Genomic DNA, 16,957 nt, shown 5'->3' with positions numbered 1-16,957 from the left:
ATAGTCTGTTTTTTTTTTATCAATTATGCTATTGTTTGCACTGTTGTAACTATGTGGTTTTGTGCAGGTCTTGTAGCTTTTGTTTTTGGTTTTGTCTGTCTGGTGGATTTGGAGCTCCTTTCCTGGGAATGCGCTAGATGGTAGCATGATATTAATATGCAGCAGCCTCTCCGGACTCTGGATTGGGGATTGCCAAACGTTACGTGGATTTTCTGGTGTAGTCTGTTTTGTCATATGCTTTTGTGATATCATTCTGAGGGAATGTTGTCTCATTTTTTAACTGCATTGCATTTGTGGTTTCTAAATGACAATAAACTGAATCTGAATCTGAAGTGATTCAGTTGTTGTCCAGGCCAAACATCAGAATATGTGCATGGAATGATTGTTGGTGCCAGATGGGGTGGTTTGAGTATGTCAGAAACTGAATGTAGCAGAGCAAACTGGAACATGCACTGAAAAGCAGGTTGGAGCAAAAGCATTTTAAAACACGGCACATCGGAGTTTAACTAATCACCAGTTTGATATGGAACATGTCAAATCCACAGCTATTCCCAAACTAATGACCAGCACTGTTCAACAATTGTGCTGGGGCAGCCCAGAAGTGTCACCATTCTTCCGATGCCAACATTATTTACCCACAACACAGTAACCCTCAGTAACTGGTACATCTTTGGAAAGTGGGAGGAAACCAAGTTGACTGGGGGAAACCCACACAGACATGGGGAGAATGTACAAACTCTTCACAGAGAGTGGTGGGAATTGTAACCCCAGTTGCTGACACTGTAAAGTGTTATACCAACCACTATGGTACTATAGAAGCACTGTGGCACTGCATTGTCGAGGGCAGGCGGGCATGTTCTCTCTTGTTGGAGATGGTCATTGTCTGACACTTCTCAGGTGTGATTATGACTTTCCAGTTATCAGTCATGCTTGAAGGTGTTTCAGGTCTTTTCCGAAGTTGGCAAAGGTTTGCTCCGTTGCTGAGGATTTGCAAACAGAGTTGAACATCATCAGAGTTGAATGCACATCCTTACAGTGACCTTTTCATGGATGAACTGTCATTGATGAAGCAGCTAACAATGTTTCAGCCCTGAGAAACTTATACAATCATGTCCTGGGGTTGGGATGCTTGACATCCAACAGCTACAAACATGTCTGTAAGGCTTGATGTGAAATATTGGAACTCTCTTTCTTCAATTCAGTGACTCCAGTTTGACCACTCAACATTATAGGAACAGCTTCTTCCCCTCCACCATATCTCTGTACAGTCCATGAACACACACTATTTTGCTCTCTCTTGGCACTAGTTATTTATTTGTACAGTGGGTTCTGGTTAATTGGGACAGAACGTAACTAGTACATTTTGGCCCAATTAGTTAAAGTTCATGGAAGTAGTTTTTTTAAAAGTTCTAAGCAAGACAAACTGAGTAACAAATTGTGTATTAATTGAAATGCAGAACAAATTGGAACGTTACCATTAATATCAAAAGTGCTACAGTACTATAAAACTGTGATAATTCCTCAAGAACTAAAACAGTGCTGATAATAGACTGCCTTCATACAATACTTTCAATGACAGCGTCCTCCAAATCTTAATTTTCATTATTACATTGAAGGTCATTGTTAAAGCCTTAATTCTTCATAGTCCCTAACTTGCTGAAGTAGTGAAATCATTTCCTTTTCACTCCCAGCCACTTCTGACACCTCCAAGTCTGAATACTGGAAACCACAGTGAGCAAAACAGTTCTGAATTGTCTTAATGTTAATTTCTCACCAACTATCAGTGACAAAAATCACTGCTTTTTGAATACAAACACACGTGACTGATGCTATTTTAAGAACTGCTTGCCCTGAGCACAGTGTAGTGTTTAACAGCAACATAAGTACGTACGGGTGCCTAATGCTAGTTAGAACCTAGATGAGAAAATCTGCTAATGCTGGAAATCCAAGAAACATGCACAAAGTGCTGGAAGAACTTAGCAGGCTAGGCAGCAGAGTAAGCAGTCAATGTTTTGGGCTGAGTTGCTAGTTAGAACCTGTTCAGCAGGTCCCCTGTTCAGTTAAGCAGCACAGTATATCAAGTAAACAAAGGGAATCCTAGATATTTTCTTGATTAGTGTTTGTTCTTTAACCAATAACCAATGGCCCAAATAACCAGAACCCACTGTATGTGTTATTATAATTGTAATTTTTATGTATTGCACTGTACTGATGCTGCAAAATGAGACATTCCATGACATATGTCTTTAATCAGAGTGGTGAGCACATTAAATGCCCTGTCAGGGGTGGGGGTAGAGGAATCTACATTTGGGGCATTTTTGAAAGTCTTGGATAGGGACATGGGTAATAGAAAAATGGAGGGTTAGGAGGGAAGAGATAAATTGATCATAGAGTAGATTAAGTGTTCAGCATATTGTTCAATACTGAAGAAACTTTATTGTTCTATGGTGCATACGTCAATGATAAATCTGATTCAGTTTCTGATCTGGCGTTGGGACCACATTCGATGAATGCTTCTTTGATGTGAAGGGCAGTCATTTCTATCTCCCCTTTGGAATTCTGTTCTCTGGTCCATAGGTGAACCAATGCTCTAATGTGGTCAGAGGCAGATATTAGGAATGACACGTTCGTGGCTGGCTTCCATCATTTGCTGCCGAAGGGTTTCATCCCGAAACGTCGACTGTACTCTTTTCCATGGATGCTGCCTGGCCTGCTGAGTTCCTCCAGCATTTTGTGTGCCAGTATCAGAGTCAGGTTTATTATCACCGGCATGTGCCGTGGTTTGTTAACTTAGCGGCAGAGATTCAATGCAATACGTAATATAGAAGAAGAACAAAAAGGTAATAATAATAAATTAATTAATTAATCAATTACAATATATCAAGCAAACACGAGGAAATCTGCAGATGCTGGAAATTCAAACAACAACACACACAAAATGCTGGTGGAACACAGCAGGCTAGGCAGCATCTATCGGGAGAAGCGCTGTCGACGTTTCGGGCCGAGACCCTTCGTCAGGACTAACCGAGAGGAAAGATAGTAAGAGATTTGAAAGTAGTGGGGGGGGGGGGGGGGGAGGAAATGCGAAATGATAGGAGAAGACCGGAGGGGGTGGGATGAAGCTAAGAGCTGGAAAGGTGATTGGTGAAAGTGATACAGAGCTGGAGAAGGGAAAGGATCATGGGATGGGAGGCCTCAGGAGAAAGAAAGGGAGGGAGGAAAGCACCAGAGGGAGATGGAGAACAGGCAAACAACTAAATATGTCAGGGATGGGGTAAGAAGGGGAGGAGGGGCATTAATGGAAGTTAGAGAAGTCAATTTTCATGCCATCAGGTTGGAGGTTACCCAGCCGGTATATAAGGTGTTGTTCCTCCAACCTGAGTTTGGATTCATTTTGACAATAGAGGAAGCCATGGATAGACATATCAGAATGGGAATGGGACGTGGAATTAAAACGTGTGGCCACTGGGAGATCCTGCTTTCTCTGGCGGACCGAGCGTAGGTGTTCAACGAAATGGTCTCCCAGTCTGCGTCGGGTCTCACCAACATATAAAAGGCCACACTGGGAGCACCGGATGCAGTATATCACACCAGCCGACTCACAGATGAAGTGTCGCCTCACCCGGAAGGACATTTTTCCCTCCCCCCCTTTCTGCTTTTCGCAGAGATCGCTCCCTACGCGACTCCCTTGTCCACTCGTCCCCCCCACCCCTTCCCACCGATCTCCCTCCTGGAACTTAATCCTTGTAAACGGAACAAGTGCTACACCTGCCCTTACACTTCCTCCCTCACCACCATTCAGGGCCCCAGACAGTCCTTCCAGGTGAGGCGACACTTCACCTGTGAGTCAGCTGGTGTGATATACTGCGTCCAGTTCTCCCGGTGTGGCCTTTTAGCGCTTCTCCCTATAGATGCTGCCTGGCCTGCTGTGTTCCACCAGCATTTTGTGTGTGTTGTTGTTTGCAATTACAATATATGTATACTCAATAGATTAAAAATTGTGCATAAAGCAGAAATACTATATATTTTAAAATGTGAGGTAGTGTTCATGGGTCCAATGTCTATTTAGGATTTGAATGTCAGAGGGGAGGAAGCTGATCCTGAATCGCTGAGTGTGTGCCTTCAGGCTTCTGTACCTCCTACCTGATGGTAACAGTGAGAAAAGGGCATGGCCTGGGTGCTGGAGGTCCTTATTAATGGATGCTGCCTTTCTGAGACACTGCTCCTTGAAGATGTCCTAGGTACTTTGTAGGATAGTACCCAAGATGGAGCTGACTAAATTTACAACCCTCTGCAGCTTCTTTAGGTCCTGTGCAGTAGCACCCCCCCCCCCAACTTCATACCAGACAGTGATGCACCGTGTCAGAATGCTCTCCACGATTATAGAAGTTTTTGAGTGTAATTTTTGACATACCAAATCTCTTCAAGCTCCTAATGATGTATAGATGCTGTCTTGCCTTCTTTATAACTACATTGATATCTTGAGACCAGGTTTGGTTCTCAGAGATGTTGACACCCAGGAACTTGAAACTGCTCACTCTCTCCATTTCTGATCCCTCTGAGATTGGTATGTGTTCCTTCGTCTTACCCTTCCTGAAGTCCACAATCAGCTCTTTCATCTTACTGATGTTGTTGCTGCGGTACCACTCCACTGGTTGGCATATCTCATTCTAGTCTCCATCTGAGATTCTACCGACAATGGTTGTATCATCAGCAAATTTATAGATGGTATTTGAGTTATGCTTAGCCACATAGTCATGTGCTGCTCGGATTTTCAGCATCTGCAGATTTTCTCTTGTTTCCATCATCTGCTGATATTTGAGAGTGAATGGTTACTAATCAGGTTGGATTTGTCCTTGTACTTGTGTATAGGAGATTCCTTGGCAATTTTCCACATGGTTGGGTAGATGCCAGTGTTGTAACTATGCTAAACAGATTGGCTGGAAGCACAGTAAATCTGAAGCAATGGTCTTCCATCCTACCATTGGACATAGCAAGGGACATGCCAAGCCCATGGGGTTATAGGTTACAGTGGGTTATACTTGTTCTGGTGACGGTTGATAAAGATTCCTGTTTGCCCATTCTTGAGCAGGCCAGTTTTGTTTGAAGCTAAGCAACACACACACACACACACACACACACACACACACACACACACACACACACACACACACACACACACACACACACACACACACACACACACACACACACACACACACACACACACACACAATATGCTGGAGGAGTTCAGCAAGCCAGGCAGCATCTATGGAAAAGAGTAAACAGTTGATGGTTCAGGTAAAGACCCTTCATCAGGACGGGGGGGGGGGTGGGGGGACAAAAAGATGAGAAATAAGATCAAGAAGCTGGGGGGAGGGGTGAAGTAAAGAGCTCGGAATCTGATAGGAGAGGGTAGATCATGGACGAAACACAAAGAGGAGGAGCACCAGAGGGAGGTGATGGACAAGTACGGAGATGAGGAGAGAAAAATGGGAATGGTGGAGGGGAGAGCAATTACCGGAAGTTTGATAAATTGATGTTCATGCCTGGTCTGTGAGTTCTTCCAGCATTTTGTGTCTGTTGCATAGACTTCCTGCATCTACAGATTTTCTCTTCATTGTTTGAATCTATCATATTTGTAGTATCACACAACCTGACTCTGGAATTCTTTGTCCCAGACACCTGTGGAGAGCAAACCATTGGGTAAGTTAAAGCGAACGGTGATGGGTGCTTAGGTAGTAAGGGTGCCAGTGGAGATGGAGGGGGGGAAAGGCAGGAGAAGAAAGTTGAGAGGGATAATAAATCAGCCATGATTGAATGACAGACCAGACACAATGGACTGAATGGCATATTTTTTGTCTTGTGGTCTTTTTATCAACATGATGTAAATTCCAAATCAAAAACGTAAGAGGTTCTGCAGATGCCGGAAATTTAGAGTAACACACACAAAATACTATGCTAGAAGAACTCACCAGGCCAGGTTCACCCATGGATAGGAATAAACAGTCCATGTTTCAGGACCTGGTGAGTTCCTCCAGCACTTTTTGTGTTACGATGGACAGTGGAGATAGCACTGTCATTGGATTAATCACTAGATGTGACAAGCCCAATGCTACCCAGATGTAAACAAGCTAATGCAGAGGGTCTTAGGAGTCCTTGCGCAAGACTCCCAGAAGGTTAATTTACAGGTTGAGTCTGTGGTAAAGTAGGCAAATGCAATGTTGGCATTTATTTCAAGGGGAATAGAATATAAAAACAAGGAGATAATACTGAGGCTCTGCAAGACACTAGTGGCTGTTTTGAGCCCAGTATCTCAGAAAAGATGAATGAAGTCTGACCAGTGCTTTATAAACACTCTGCATTATTTCCTTGGTTTTGTATTCTAGTCCTCTCAAAGTGAATGCTAACATTACATTTGCCTTCCTTACGACGATCTTTTGTTTGCAAACTATCCCGATAGATCATTCCAAAACAAAAGTACATTGAGGAAGTACAAAAAGAAAAACAATAACATAATGTACTGTAAGAGTTGCTGAGAAAGTGCAGTGCAGGTAGAGTAAGCACCATAGGGAGGTAGAATGAGATCAAACCTTTATCTCTATCAATTAAGGGGTGCAATAATGAATCATATAGCAGTGCGTCATGAATTGCCCTTGAGCCTGACAGTACATATTTTAAGCTTTTGTATCTTCTGCCTGATAGGAGACAGCAGTACAGAGAAGATGTACTTTGGTATACAACAGCATGCACCTTGCTAATAAATTTACTTGGACTTTGACTTGAATGACAGGGGTAGGAGGTGGTCCTTAATTATGTTGGCTGTTTTCCCGAGGCTGTGGGAAGTGTAAACACTGTCGGTTGAGGAGAAGCTGCTTTTCACAATAGATGTTCACAACTTGATATGAATTCCAAGAGTCAAAGTTCAATGTGTATTTATTATCAAAGTATGTATACCTTGTACAACCTTGAGATTCATCTTCTTACAGGCAGCTGCAAAACAAGAAACCCATTTTAAAAAAAAGATAGACCACCAATACCCAATACCCAATACCCAGAATGAAAACAAGTCAAACAATTATAAGTAAGCAAATAGCATTCAGAACTGAAGTTTTACAAAAGACACTAAGCCAGGCATCACTGCAGCTGGAGTAGGCCACAGCCTCAGTTTAGCGCAGAGATGAGTAAATGTCACAGAGCAGCTTGCAGAACCGGCCTGCTCCTCGCCTCTGTTCCCAACACCTTTACCTTGTCAATATGGCCTGGTGCTTAAGTTGCCCTCACTCTCGGCCAGCTCCTGGGTCTGGATGCCTCTGCCATGACTTGACCCATAACTGACCTTTCCAATTTGGCCCAGTGCTTCAATCGATAAGATATCGGGACTTTTCTCACTTTCACTTTCACTTGTCTCTGCTATGCCTTCCTCTTCACCTTGACCTCCACCTCTGCTCGCCTCTACACATCTCTTGGACAGATCTGCAATTTAGGTGCCAGTATTGGTGACTAAACAACCTTGACTGATGCTAATGCTCTCTAGAAAGGGAAATCTGCTCTTCATTCAGTGACTCCAGATTCATTTATAATGTCGTTGGGTCTTAACTTGAGCCCCCATTAAGACGATTGGTTCAAGGGCATTAAATACTGGTGTTGTCAACAACTCCAAGAGGACCACATCTTGTCGTAGGGTTTGGAGCCTTGCGTGCCTCAACGCCTCAATGTGGCTGGAGTCAGGGCTTTATGCTTTTCTTGTTAGTAGGGTCACCAAAGCCAACAGGTCAAAGAGTAGATGCCTTACTAAGAATGGTCCACAGATCCTCCAGGTCTGTGGTTCATCTCAGGGCTAACTACCCTAACTGGTAAAACAAAATTGTTATGGAAACAGCAATGAAAAATCCTTCTATATCTGTGTGTGATAGGCAGAGATGGAGGACCTTCATTGCTGCCCTAAATGCCAGCAGCATAAAAGGCAGTAAGTAAGTTGTCAACAACAGATAAATCTTGAAAGATATTTTAAAATGTATAGATTATAAACTGGGAATCTTAATGTAGTTGAATAATTAGTAATCAGTGCAGAGCAGAGGGAAAATGTGAACTTCAGATTTTTTTCTCAAAAGAGCAGTTAGACCATTATTTTTAGACCAACCCTGGATGGAGTCTCAGAAAGCGAAGTGCAGATCCAAAGTCAATTCTTTGGATTAAGTATGATCCTTCCGCAAAATGATACCAGGATAGATTCAATAGCTGTCAAGTCAGTTGGCGGATTGCCTTGTTTGCATCAAAGGTGAGAAGTCGCCCTCAAGAAACTATCTATGTTTGCAGCTTGTTCACACTGCACTGCTGTTCCATCTTCATGTAACTGGCAAAATGTGTGGTAGTTTGCGAGATTCCCTTTTCTATATGCAAAATATCTTCATTACAAATTCTGTGCTATATATACAAGCCAGTGACTAACACAATCACTTCACTATAAATAGACAGCACACATTAAACCAAAATGTTTCCATTTCTGTCAATGATGGCAATTACCCCTTGCAGAGCCCAATGGTCCCTGAACACCCCTGTGGTCACTGTGGACAGCGCGCGTTCTTTCTCAATATTTACCTGGGCACGGACATAACCCCTAAACATTGCTAGGCAGTTTGCCCGGGCAGATCGTCCCGCCACCCGTTTCCAAGGCCCACGGATGGCTGATTTTGCCAGCCCCAGGAGCAAGTTGACAATGATATCCTCATCTGTCCATGTCCCCTCCTCACTATAATGATCCTATATAAATAGGGTGGGGCTACAATGCAACCAGAAGGCGTGAAGCAGCCCACGCAGATATACAAAAAGGCGCTGCAGTCTCACACACTCCATGTACATGTGGTAAACGGTCTCCTCCAGCCCGCAGAAGTGACACGCGGCTGGGAGATCAGTATACAAACTAAAGAACTTAATGCAGGGCACCGCTCTCTACAGCACCCTCCAACCCAGATCCCCCAGGTGATGGGAAGAACTCCTTCATAAAGGGACCTCCATTGGGGACCTCCCTTACCTCCAGGTGGAAAGACAGACCGCCATGGTGTGTCAGGACAGTGGACAAGGCCTAGAAAGTGGAAGATGTGGTGCAGCAGCCCACACAGATACCTCCTACTTGCATCCTTGAATGGGATTGTGGGCATCGAGCGGAGATGGGTCAAGTTGTGTGGATTTGGCCCTCAGATAAGATTGTGTTTCCTGTTACCCCAGAAGAAATCCATTAACTTCCTCTGCATTCTTGCGACAAAAGGGGCAAGAGAGGCCAATGTGACCAGTTGGTACAACAATGTGGAGCCCACCAGCTGGATAATGACCACCACCCTGCCTTGATAAGAAAGCACCCTGAGGAGGCCTGACTAGCCCCAAGGCTGGGCCATGACTTTTGTCCCCTGGTCCTGCCAGTTCGCCAGCCAGGTCCCCACAGAAGGACTATGGTAGACTCCCAGATAGAGGAAATGGCTGATGCTCCACTCAAAAGCTCTCATCTCCTCTGGCAGGGAGTCCACCTGCTACTGACCCACTAAGAGTCCGGAACATTTTGCCCAGTTGATCCTAGTGGAGGACATCACTGAGAAAACCTCTTGGCACTTGCGCATCCTCTGCAGGTCACTGGGATCTGTCACCATGAGGAGTACTGTATGTCATCAACGTAGGCCAAGAGGATGACCTCCATGTCCAGTTTGTGCAGAACCAGACTTGTCAGCCTTTGGCGAAGAAGGCTCAGAAATGGCTTGACACAGATAGCATACAATTTGATGGACATGGGGCACCCCTGACACACTCCTCTTCCGAAGGGAGTGGGTGCTGTCAGTGATCCATTGATCTTAACAAGACACTCTGCGGCAGCATATAGGCCACAAAATCTGGCCACAAAGTGTTATCTGAGCCCAAAAGCCTGCAGAGTGCCCACCAATAAGCTGTGGTCTACCTGGTTAAATGCCTTCTCCTGGCCAAGAGAAAGAAACGCTGCCGGGGAACCAGTCTCCTGGAGCAGGCGGATCAGCTCCCGTACTAGGTGGACATTGTCCTGGATGGAGCAGCCCGGGACCCAGTCTCCTGGAGCAGGCGGATCAGCTCCCGTACTAGGTGGACATTGTCCTGGATGGAGCAGCCCGGGACCCAGTCTCCTGGAGCAGGCGGATCAGCTCCCGTACTAGGTGGACATTGTCCTGGATGGAGCAGCCCGGGACCCAGTCTCCTGGAGCAGGCGGATCAGCTCCCGTACTAGGTGGACATTGTCCTGCATGGAGCAGCCCGGGACCCAGTCTCCTGGAGCAGGCGGATCAGCTCCCGTACTAGGTGGACATTGTCCTGGATGGAGCAGCCCGGGACCCAGTCTCCTGGAGCAGGCGGATCAGCTCCCGTACTAGGTGGACATTGTCCTGGATGGAGCAGCCCGGGACCCAGTCTCCTGGAGCAGGCGGATCAGCTCCCGTACTAGGTGGACATTGTCCTGGATGGAGCAGCCCGGGACCCAGTCTCCTGGAGCAGGCGGATCAGCTCCCGTACTAGGTGGACATTGTCCTGGATGGAGCAGCCCGGGACCCAGTCTCCTGGAGCAGGCGGATCAGCTCCCGTACTAGGTGGACATTGTCCTGGATGGAGCAGCCCGGGACCCAGTCTCCTGGAGCAGGCGGATCAGCTCCCGTACTAGGTGGACATTGTCCTGGATGGAGCAGCCCGGGACCCAGTCTCCTGGAGCAGGCGGATCAGCTCCCGTACTAGGTGGACATTGTCCTGGATGGAGCAGCCCGGGACCCAGTCTCCTGGAGCAGGCGGATCAGCTCCCGTACTAGGTGGACATTGCCCTGGATGGAGCGGCCCGGGACTGTGTAAGATTGGTCAGGATGGATCACCTGTCTCAATACCGAACCAAGAAGCTTGGCCATTGCCTGGCCAAAGATCCTGTAGTCCATGCACAAGAGGGACACTGTTATGCCAGTTCTTTAGCGGGGAAGATCTCCCTTTTTGGGTCGTAGGACCATGACAGCTCTCTGCCATGAGAGAGGCATTTTCCCAGTGGTTAGGCTCTCCCTAAAGCAAAGTTCTTCATCAACCCAGGTGGGACTTGAACCCACAATCCCTGGCTTTAGAGGTTATTGCCTTACCCATTACACCCTGACTAGTTGGGACTGTGGGCACATTCCCTGCACGGTGCAGGTGTGCTGTCCTGCCAAGCTTGTGGTCCGAGATACCTAATTACTTGTTTGCATAAAGTGCACTGTGAGTACTCAGTGTAGAGACGGGTTATGAAATGCCAGCAAAACGGCCAGCAAAGATTTGTAATATCTCAAAGAAAATTGCATGTTTTGAGACTTGGCTCTCTGTCTAATCTTAAACAATTAGGTTCATGAGCCAGCGTGGATAACTTCACCCAAGTCGACATTGAAGTAATTCCAAAACCTAAAATCTCACTCACAAGGACTCTACAACTCATATTCTCTGTACTATTTATTTATTAATTATTGGGTCTTATTATTTGATTTGTTTTGTACTTGCGTAGATTGTCTTCAATTGCACATTAGTTGTTTGTCAGTCTTCCTTTGTGAAGTTTTTCATTGATTCTGTTCTATTTCTTTGTTCTACTGTGAACATCTGGAAGGCAGTGAATCTCAGGGTAGCCTACAATGACATATACATACTTTGATAATAAAGTTACTTTCAATTTTGATCTGAAATCTGACTGCAACATAGTGTAAATAGACATTGTAAAATAACCTTCAGTTTGAGAAAAGAAGAGGGCAAATAAACATTTACAAAGCATCTATATATGTACACTGGAGAGTATCTGAACTTGTTGCATCATTGCCTAGTATGGAAGCACCAATGCCCAGGAAGAGAAAAGTCTACAAAGAAATGGAGAAAGCCCTCCCCACCATGGAGCACATTTACATGGCGTGCCGAGTCCATCATCAGAGACCCCCACCATCCAGGCCGATCACTCTTCTCACTACTAACGTCAGGCAGAAGGCAAAGAGCCTTACGCCCCACATCACCCGGCTCAAGAATTAATAACCTACAACCATCAGGCTGGAGAACTTCACTCACCAAAACCCTGAACTGATTCTGCAACTTACAGGCTCACTTTCAAGGATTCATAACAACTCATGATTGGTATAATCTGTTGTTTGCATTTTGGGGCACCACTTTGTTGAGCACCTCTGCACTATCCACCACAAGTGGGACTTTCTGGTGGCCAAACATTTTTCATTCTGACTCCTATTCCTGTTCTGTCCATGGCCTACTTTTGTGCCAAGGTAAGGCCACCCTCAGGGTGGAGGAGCAACACCTTGTATTCCATCGGGGTACGCTCCAACCTGACGGCATGAACATTGATTTATCCTTCTGGTGAACAAAATTCACCCCCTTGTCCTCTATTCCCCACTCTGACCTCTCACTTCTTTTCACCTGCCTATTACTGGCCCCTGGGTCCCCTCTTCCTTCCCTTTCTCCTACTGTCAACTCTCCTCTCCCATCAGGTTCTTCCCTCTCAAGTCCTTGACCTTTTTCATCCACCTAGCTTCACTTAGTATCTTCCAGGTAGCCTCTTTCCCACTCCCCCCCCCCCATCACCTTTTTATTCGGGCATCTTCTCCCTTTTCAGTTCTGATGAAGGGTCTCGTCCCAAAATGTCGACTGCCCACTCTTTTCCATCGATGCTGCCTGAACTGCAGAGTTCCTCCAGTATTTTGTGTGTGGTGCTTTTGTTTGTATAAGTTGTCTTCATTTCCACATTGGCTGTTTGTCTGTCTTTGTTTATATATAGTTTTTCGTAAATTCTTTTCTACTTTTTCCTGTAAATGCCTGCAAGAAAATAATTCTGAAGGGGTAGTGGATGGTAATATAGACATACTTCAATAATAAATTTTACTTTGACAATAACAATGCAGAATAAAGTGTACCCAAAATGCTGGAAGAACATGGACACGGACCCATAACATCTATGGAAAAGAATAAACAGTCGACTTTTCTGGCCGAGACCTTTAATCAACTTTGGTCGAAAATTGAGGTTAGAGGTCAGAGGAAGAATGAGGGGGTGGGTGTGGAGGACAAGAGGAAATATAAGGTAGTAGGTGATGGGTGAAACCGGGAGAGGGGGAGGTTAACTCTCTCCCTACTATCTTACACTTTTTCCTCTCCTCCTCCCACCTTCTTACTTTGACTTCTAATCAAAGCCATTAGGGACAGGTCCAGAGGAGGTCCAGGAGAAAGATCCCAGGAATGAAAGGGTTGATGTATGAGAAGATGTTTCCAGATGATGCTTCCAGAAGATGTTTCTAGGACCAGAAGGCACAGCCTCAAAATAGAAGGATGAGGAGGACTTTATTTAACCAGAGTGTGGTGAATCTGTGGAATTCATTGTCACCAGTGGCTCTGGAGGGCACGTCACTGGGTACACATGACTCCTCATCTTTTTCTCCAGTCCTCCCGAAGGGACTCGGCCCGAAACAACATCAACTGTTTACTCTTTTCCATAGATACTGCCTGGCCTGCTGAGCTCCTTGTGTGTGTGTGTGTGTGTGTGTGTGTGTGTGTGTGTGCGCGTGTGCGTGTGTGTGTGCGTGTGCGTGTGCGTGTGCATGTGCGTGTGCGTGTGCATGTGTGTGTGTGTGCGTGTGTGTGTGTGTTGCTTGGATTTCCAGCATCTGCAGATTTTCCCTTGTTTGGAAGGCAGAGGTTGACAGGTTCTTGACTAGAAAGGGTGTCAAAGGTTATAGGGGAAAAGGCAGGAGAATGGGGTTGTGAGGGATAATGAATCAGCTATGGTGGAATGGCGGAGCAAACTCGTTGGGCTTAATGGCCGAATTCTGTTTGAAGATTAGCTTTAGTTGTTGCATATAGATCAAAACATCAAATCATTTTATTTTTAAATGCATTAAATAATTAGTACCTCATTCTGAAGGTTCCTTGATAAGGTTGTTTCTCTGCAGCTCACGAAACAGCTTCTGCTCTTGACCAGAAACCCCTTCTCACCATTGTTGCAGTGCCCCGAGATGACACCAGGTGTCGCCATGCTTCCAATGCCAATGTGACATGTCCACAACCTACTGACCCTCACACTAACTGTACACCTTTGGAATGTAGGGGAAAACCGGAGCACCCAGAGGAATCCCATGCTGTCAAGGGAGAATGCACAAACTCCCAATAGACAGTGGCAGAAAACAAACCCTGAAGTGCTGTATGACACTAGCTATTATGCTTCAGTGCCACCCTGGCCATCAAGCATCCATTTCTCCACTAATCCTACATTTTATTTTCCATTTACTTCCCCTCAGATTCTGCACCCTCGTACACACTCAGGGCAACTCACAGAAGGCAAATTAATCTACAAAACCAAAGGCTTAATGCAGGGCTTCCCAGCCTAGGGTCCATGGACCCCTCTGTCAATGGTAAGGGTTCATGGCATAAAAAAGGTTAGGAACTCCTTGGTTTAATGGAATGTGGGAGAAAATTAGCAGAGATAGAAAACTGGCTAACTGGCTAAAGATAAAAAGTGGGAATAAAGGGGGCCTTTTCCGGTTGGCTGCTGGTGACTAGCAATGTTTCACAGGGTCAGTGTTTGGACCGCTTCTTTTTCACACTATATGTCGATGATCTGGATGGCGGAATTAATGGATTCATGGCCAAGTGTAGGGATAACATGAAGATGCATAAGTGGGAGGTGGGGCAGGCAGCGTTGAAGCATGGAGTCTGCAAAGGGACTTGGATTAAGAGAAGGGCAAATAAGTGGCAGATGGAATATAGTGTGCACTTCGGGATAAAGCTGAAGACTGTTTTCTAAACGGGGAGAAAATTCAAAAATCCAGAGGTGCAAAGGGACTTGATGGTCATTGTGCAGGATTTCCTAAAGGTTAACTTTCAGGTTGAGTCTGGAAAGCAAACGCAATGTTAGCATTTGTTTCTAGAGGATGGAATGTAATGCTGAGCAGGCATTGCTCAGAATGAACTTGGAGAACTATGAGCAGTTGTGGGCCCCTTATATAAGAAATGATGTGCTGGCATTGAAGGGATATCAAAGGAGTTTCATGAAAATGATCCCAGGAAAGAAAGGGTTAATGTACGAGGAGTATTTGATGGCTCTGGGCTTGTACTCGTTGGAGTTTAGAAGAATGAAGCACCCATCAGAGGTTACAGGAAGAAGGCAGGGGAATGGTGGGTGTTGAGAGGGATATTAACTCAGCCATGAGCAGACAGTGTGCTGTGTGGGCTAATGCTGCTCCTATGTCTTACTGGCTTTATGGAAACTGGAGCACCCAGCAGGAACCCATGAAGAGATGGGAATTGCAAGCTATCTCCATACGGACAGCACTCAAGGTCAGAATTGAACTTGGATCACTGGACCCTTGAGGCAGTGCTCTGCATAATCTGCCACAGTGCTGCCCTAGGCTACTTGCGGTTTTCCTGAGAGATGACTGGTGAAGCAGTAAGAGCTTCTACACAGTCTTCAGCCCATGATTCCAGCCATCTCCCCTCTCTACTCACTCCTGCTGCAGTGTTTTTAGCAAAAACCCGGACAGTTCCTTTCCTCCAGAGATGCTGTTTGACCTGCTGATTTCCTCTGGCAGATTGCTTATTGTTCCTGATTGCAGCATCTTGTGATCTGAATCGAGTTTGCATAGATGCAGCATGTCATCTGAGACTTTGATAAGGTTGATAGATGCACTACAGTGCAGTGTGGCCTAACTGGTTGAGTCACAGCCTGGTATAGAAGTACCAACGTCCAGGAATGGAGAGGTCTACAGAAAGTGGTGGATACTGCCCAGTCCGTCACAGGCAAAGCCATCCCTGAGTACACCTACAAGGAGCACTGGCACAAGAAAGCAGCATCCATCATTGTGGATCCCCACCATCCAGGCCATGCTCTCTTCTTGTTCCCACGATCGGGTAGGAGGTACAGAAGCCTTGGGTCCCACACCACTGGGTTCAGGAACAGTTGTGACCCAACAACCATCAGGCTTCACTCACTGCAACATAGAACGGTTTCCACAACCTGTCTCATGTTCCCAGTATTATTTTCTTTCTTTTACACGCTGGTTGTCAGTCTTGATGTATAGCATTTCACAAATACTTTATTTTCCAGTGAAAGCCTGGAAGAAAATGAAACTCAGGGTTGTATATGGTGACATATATGTACTTTGATAACATTTACTTTGGTATTACCTTTGCTTTCTGTTTTGTTTTATGACCTTGATGTAATTATGTATGGCATGATCTGTCCTGATGCCTCACAGAACAAAAGCTTTCCATTGTATCGCGGTACAAGTGAGTATAATAAACTCATCCAGTCCAATAAACTGTCCCTTATTTTAAACAGCAGCTGCTCACATTAGATCCTCCCACAAGTGGAAACAGCTTTTCTACATCTGTCTTGCCACAGTGTTGTGTTTCAGTCCCATCCCATTTCTCTTTTAACCTCCAGTAGATACAAACCTAACCTGGCTCACCTTGTAAGGTAAGAAGCCTATTCCATAAGACACAGAAGCAGAATTAGGCTATTCGACCCATCAAGTCTGCTCTGCCATGGCTGATTTATTTTCCCTCCCAACCCCGTTCTGCCTTCTCCCGACAGTATTTGATGTTCTGAACAATCAGAACTTATTACCCTCTGCTTTAAATTTACCCAATGACTTAGCAATAAATTCCATGTATTTGCTGACATCTGGCTAAAGGAATTCTTGTACATTTCTGTTTTAAAGCGAATGTTCTTGTACTCTGAGGCTGAGCCCTCTGGTCCTAGACCCTCCCACCACAGGAAACGTCCTCAGCTTGTCCACTCCATATAGTCCTTTAAATATTCAGTAGTTTCAATGAGATTTCCCCTCATTCTTCTAAACTCTGGAGAGTACAGCCCCAGAGCCATCAACCTTCCTCAGATATTAGCTCTTCCATTCTTGCGCTGCATACATTAACCCTTTCATTCCCAGTGTTGAGTCCTTGG

At 45.4% G+C, this 16,957-nt stretch overlaps 1 protein-coding gene across 2 annotated transcripts in view; it reads left to right on the top strand.

Annotated features, from left to right (window-relative positions):
* LOC132406755 (arylacetamide deacetylase-like) overlaps positions 1 to 16,957 on the top strand; it is a 48,990-nt gene that overhangs the window by 12,316 nt on the left and 19,717 nt on the right. The window lies entirely within an intron of this gene.

This window comes from Hypanus sabinus, chromosome 2, assembly GCF_030144855.1.
Source record: "Hypanus sabinus isolate sHypSab1 chromosome 2, sHypSab1.hap1, whole genome shotgun sequence".
Taxonomy (NCBI): domain Eukaryota; kingdom Metazoa; phylum Chordata; class Chondrichthyes; order Myliobatiformes; family Dasyatidae; genus Hypanus; species Hypanus sabinus.
This window is presented reverse-complemented; position numbering and strand designations above follow the sequence as displayed.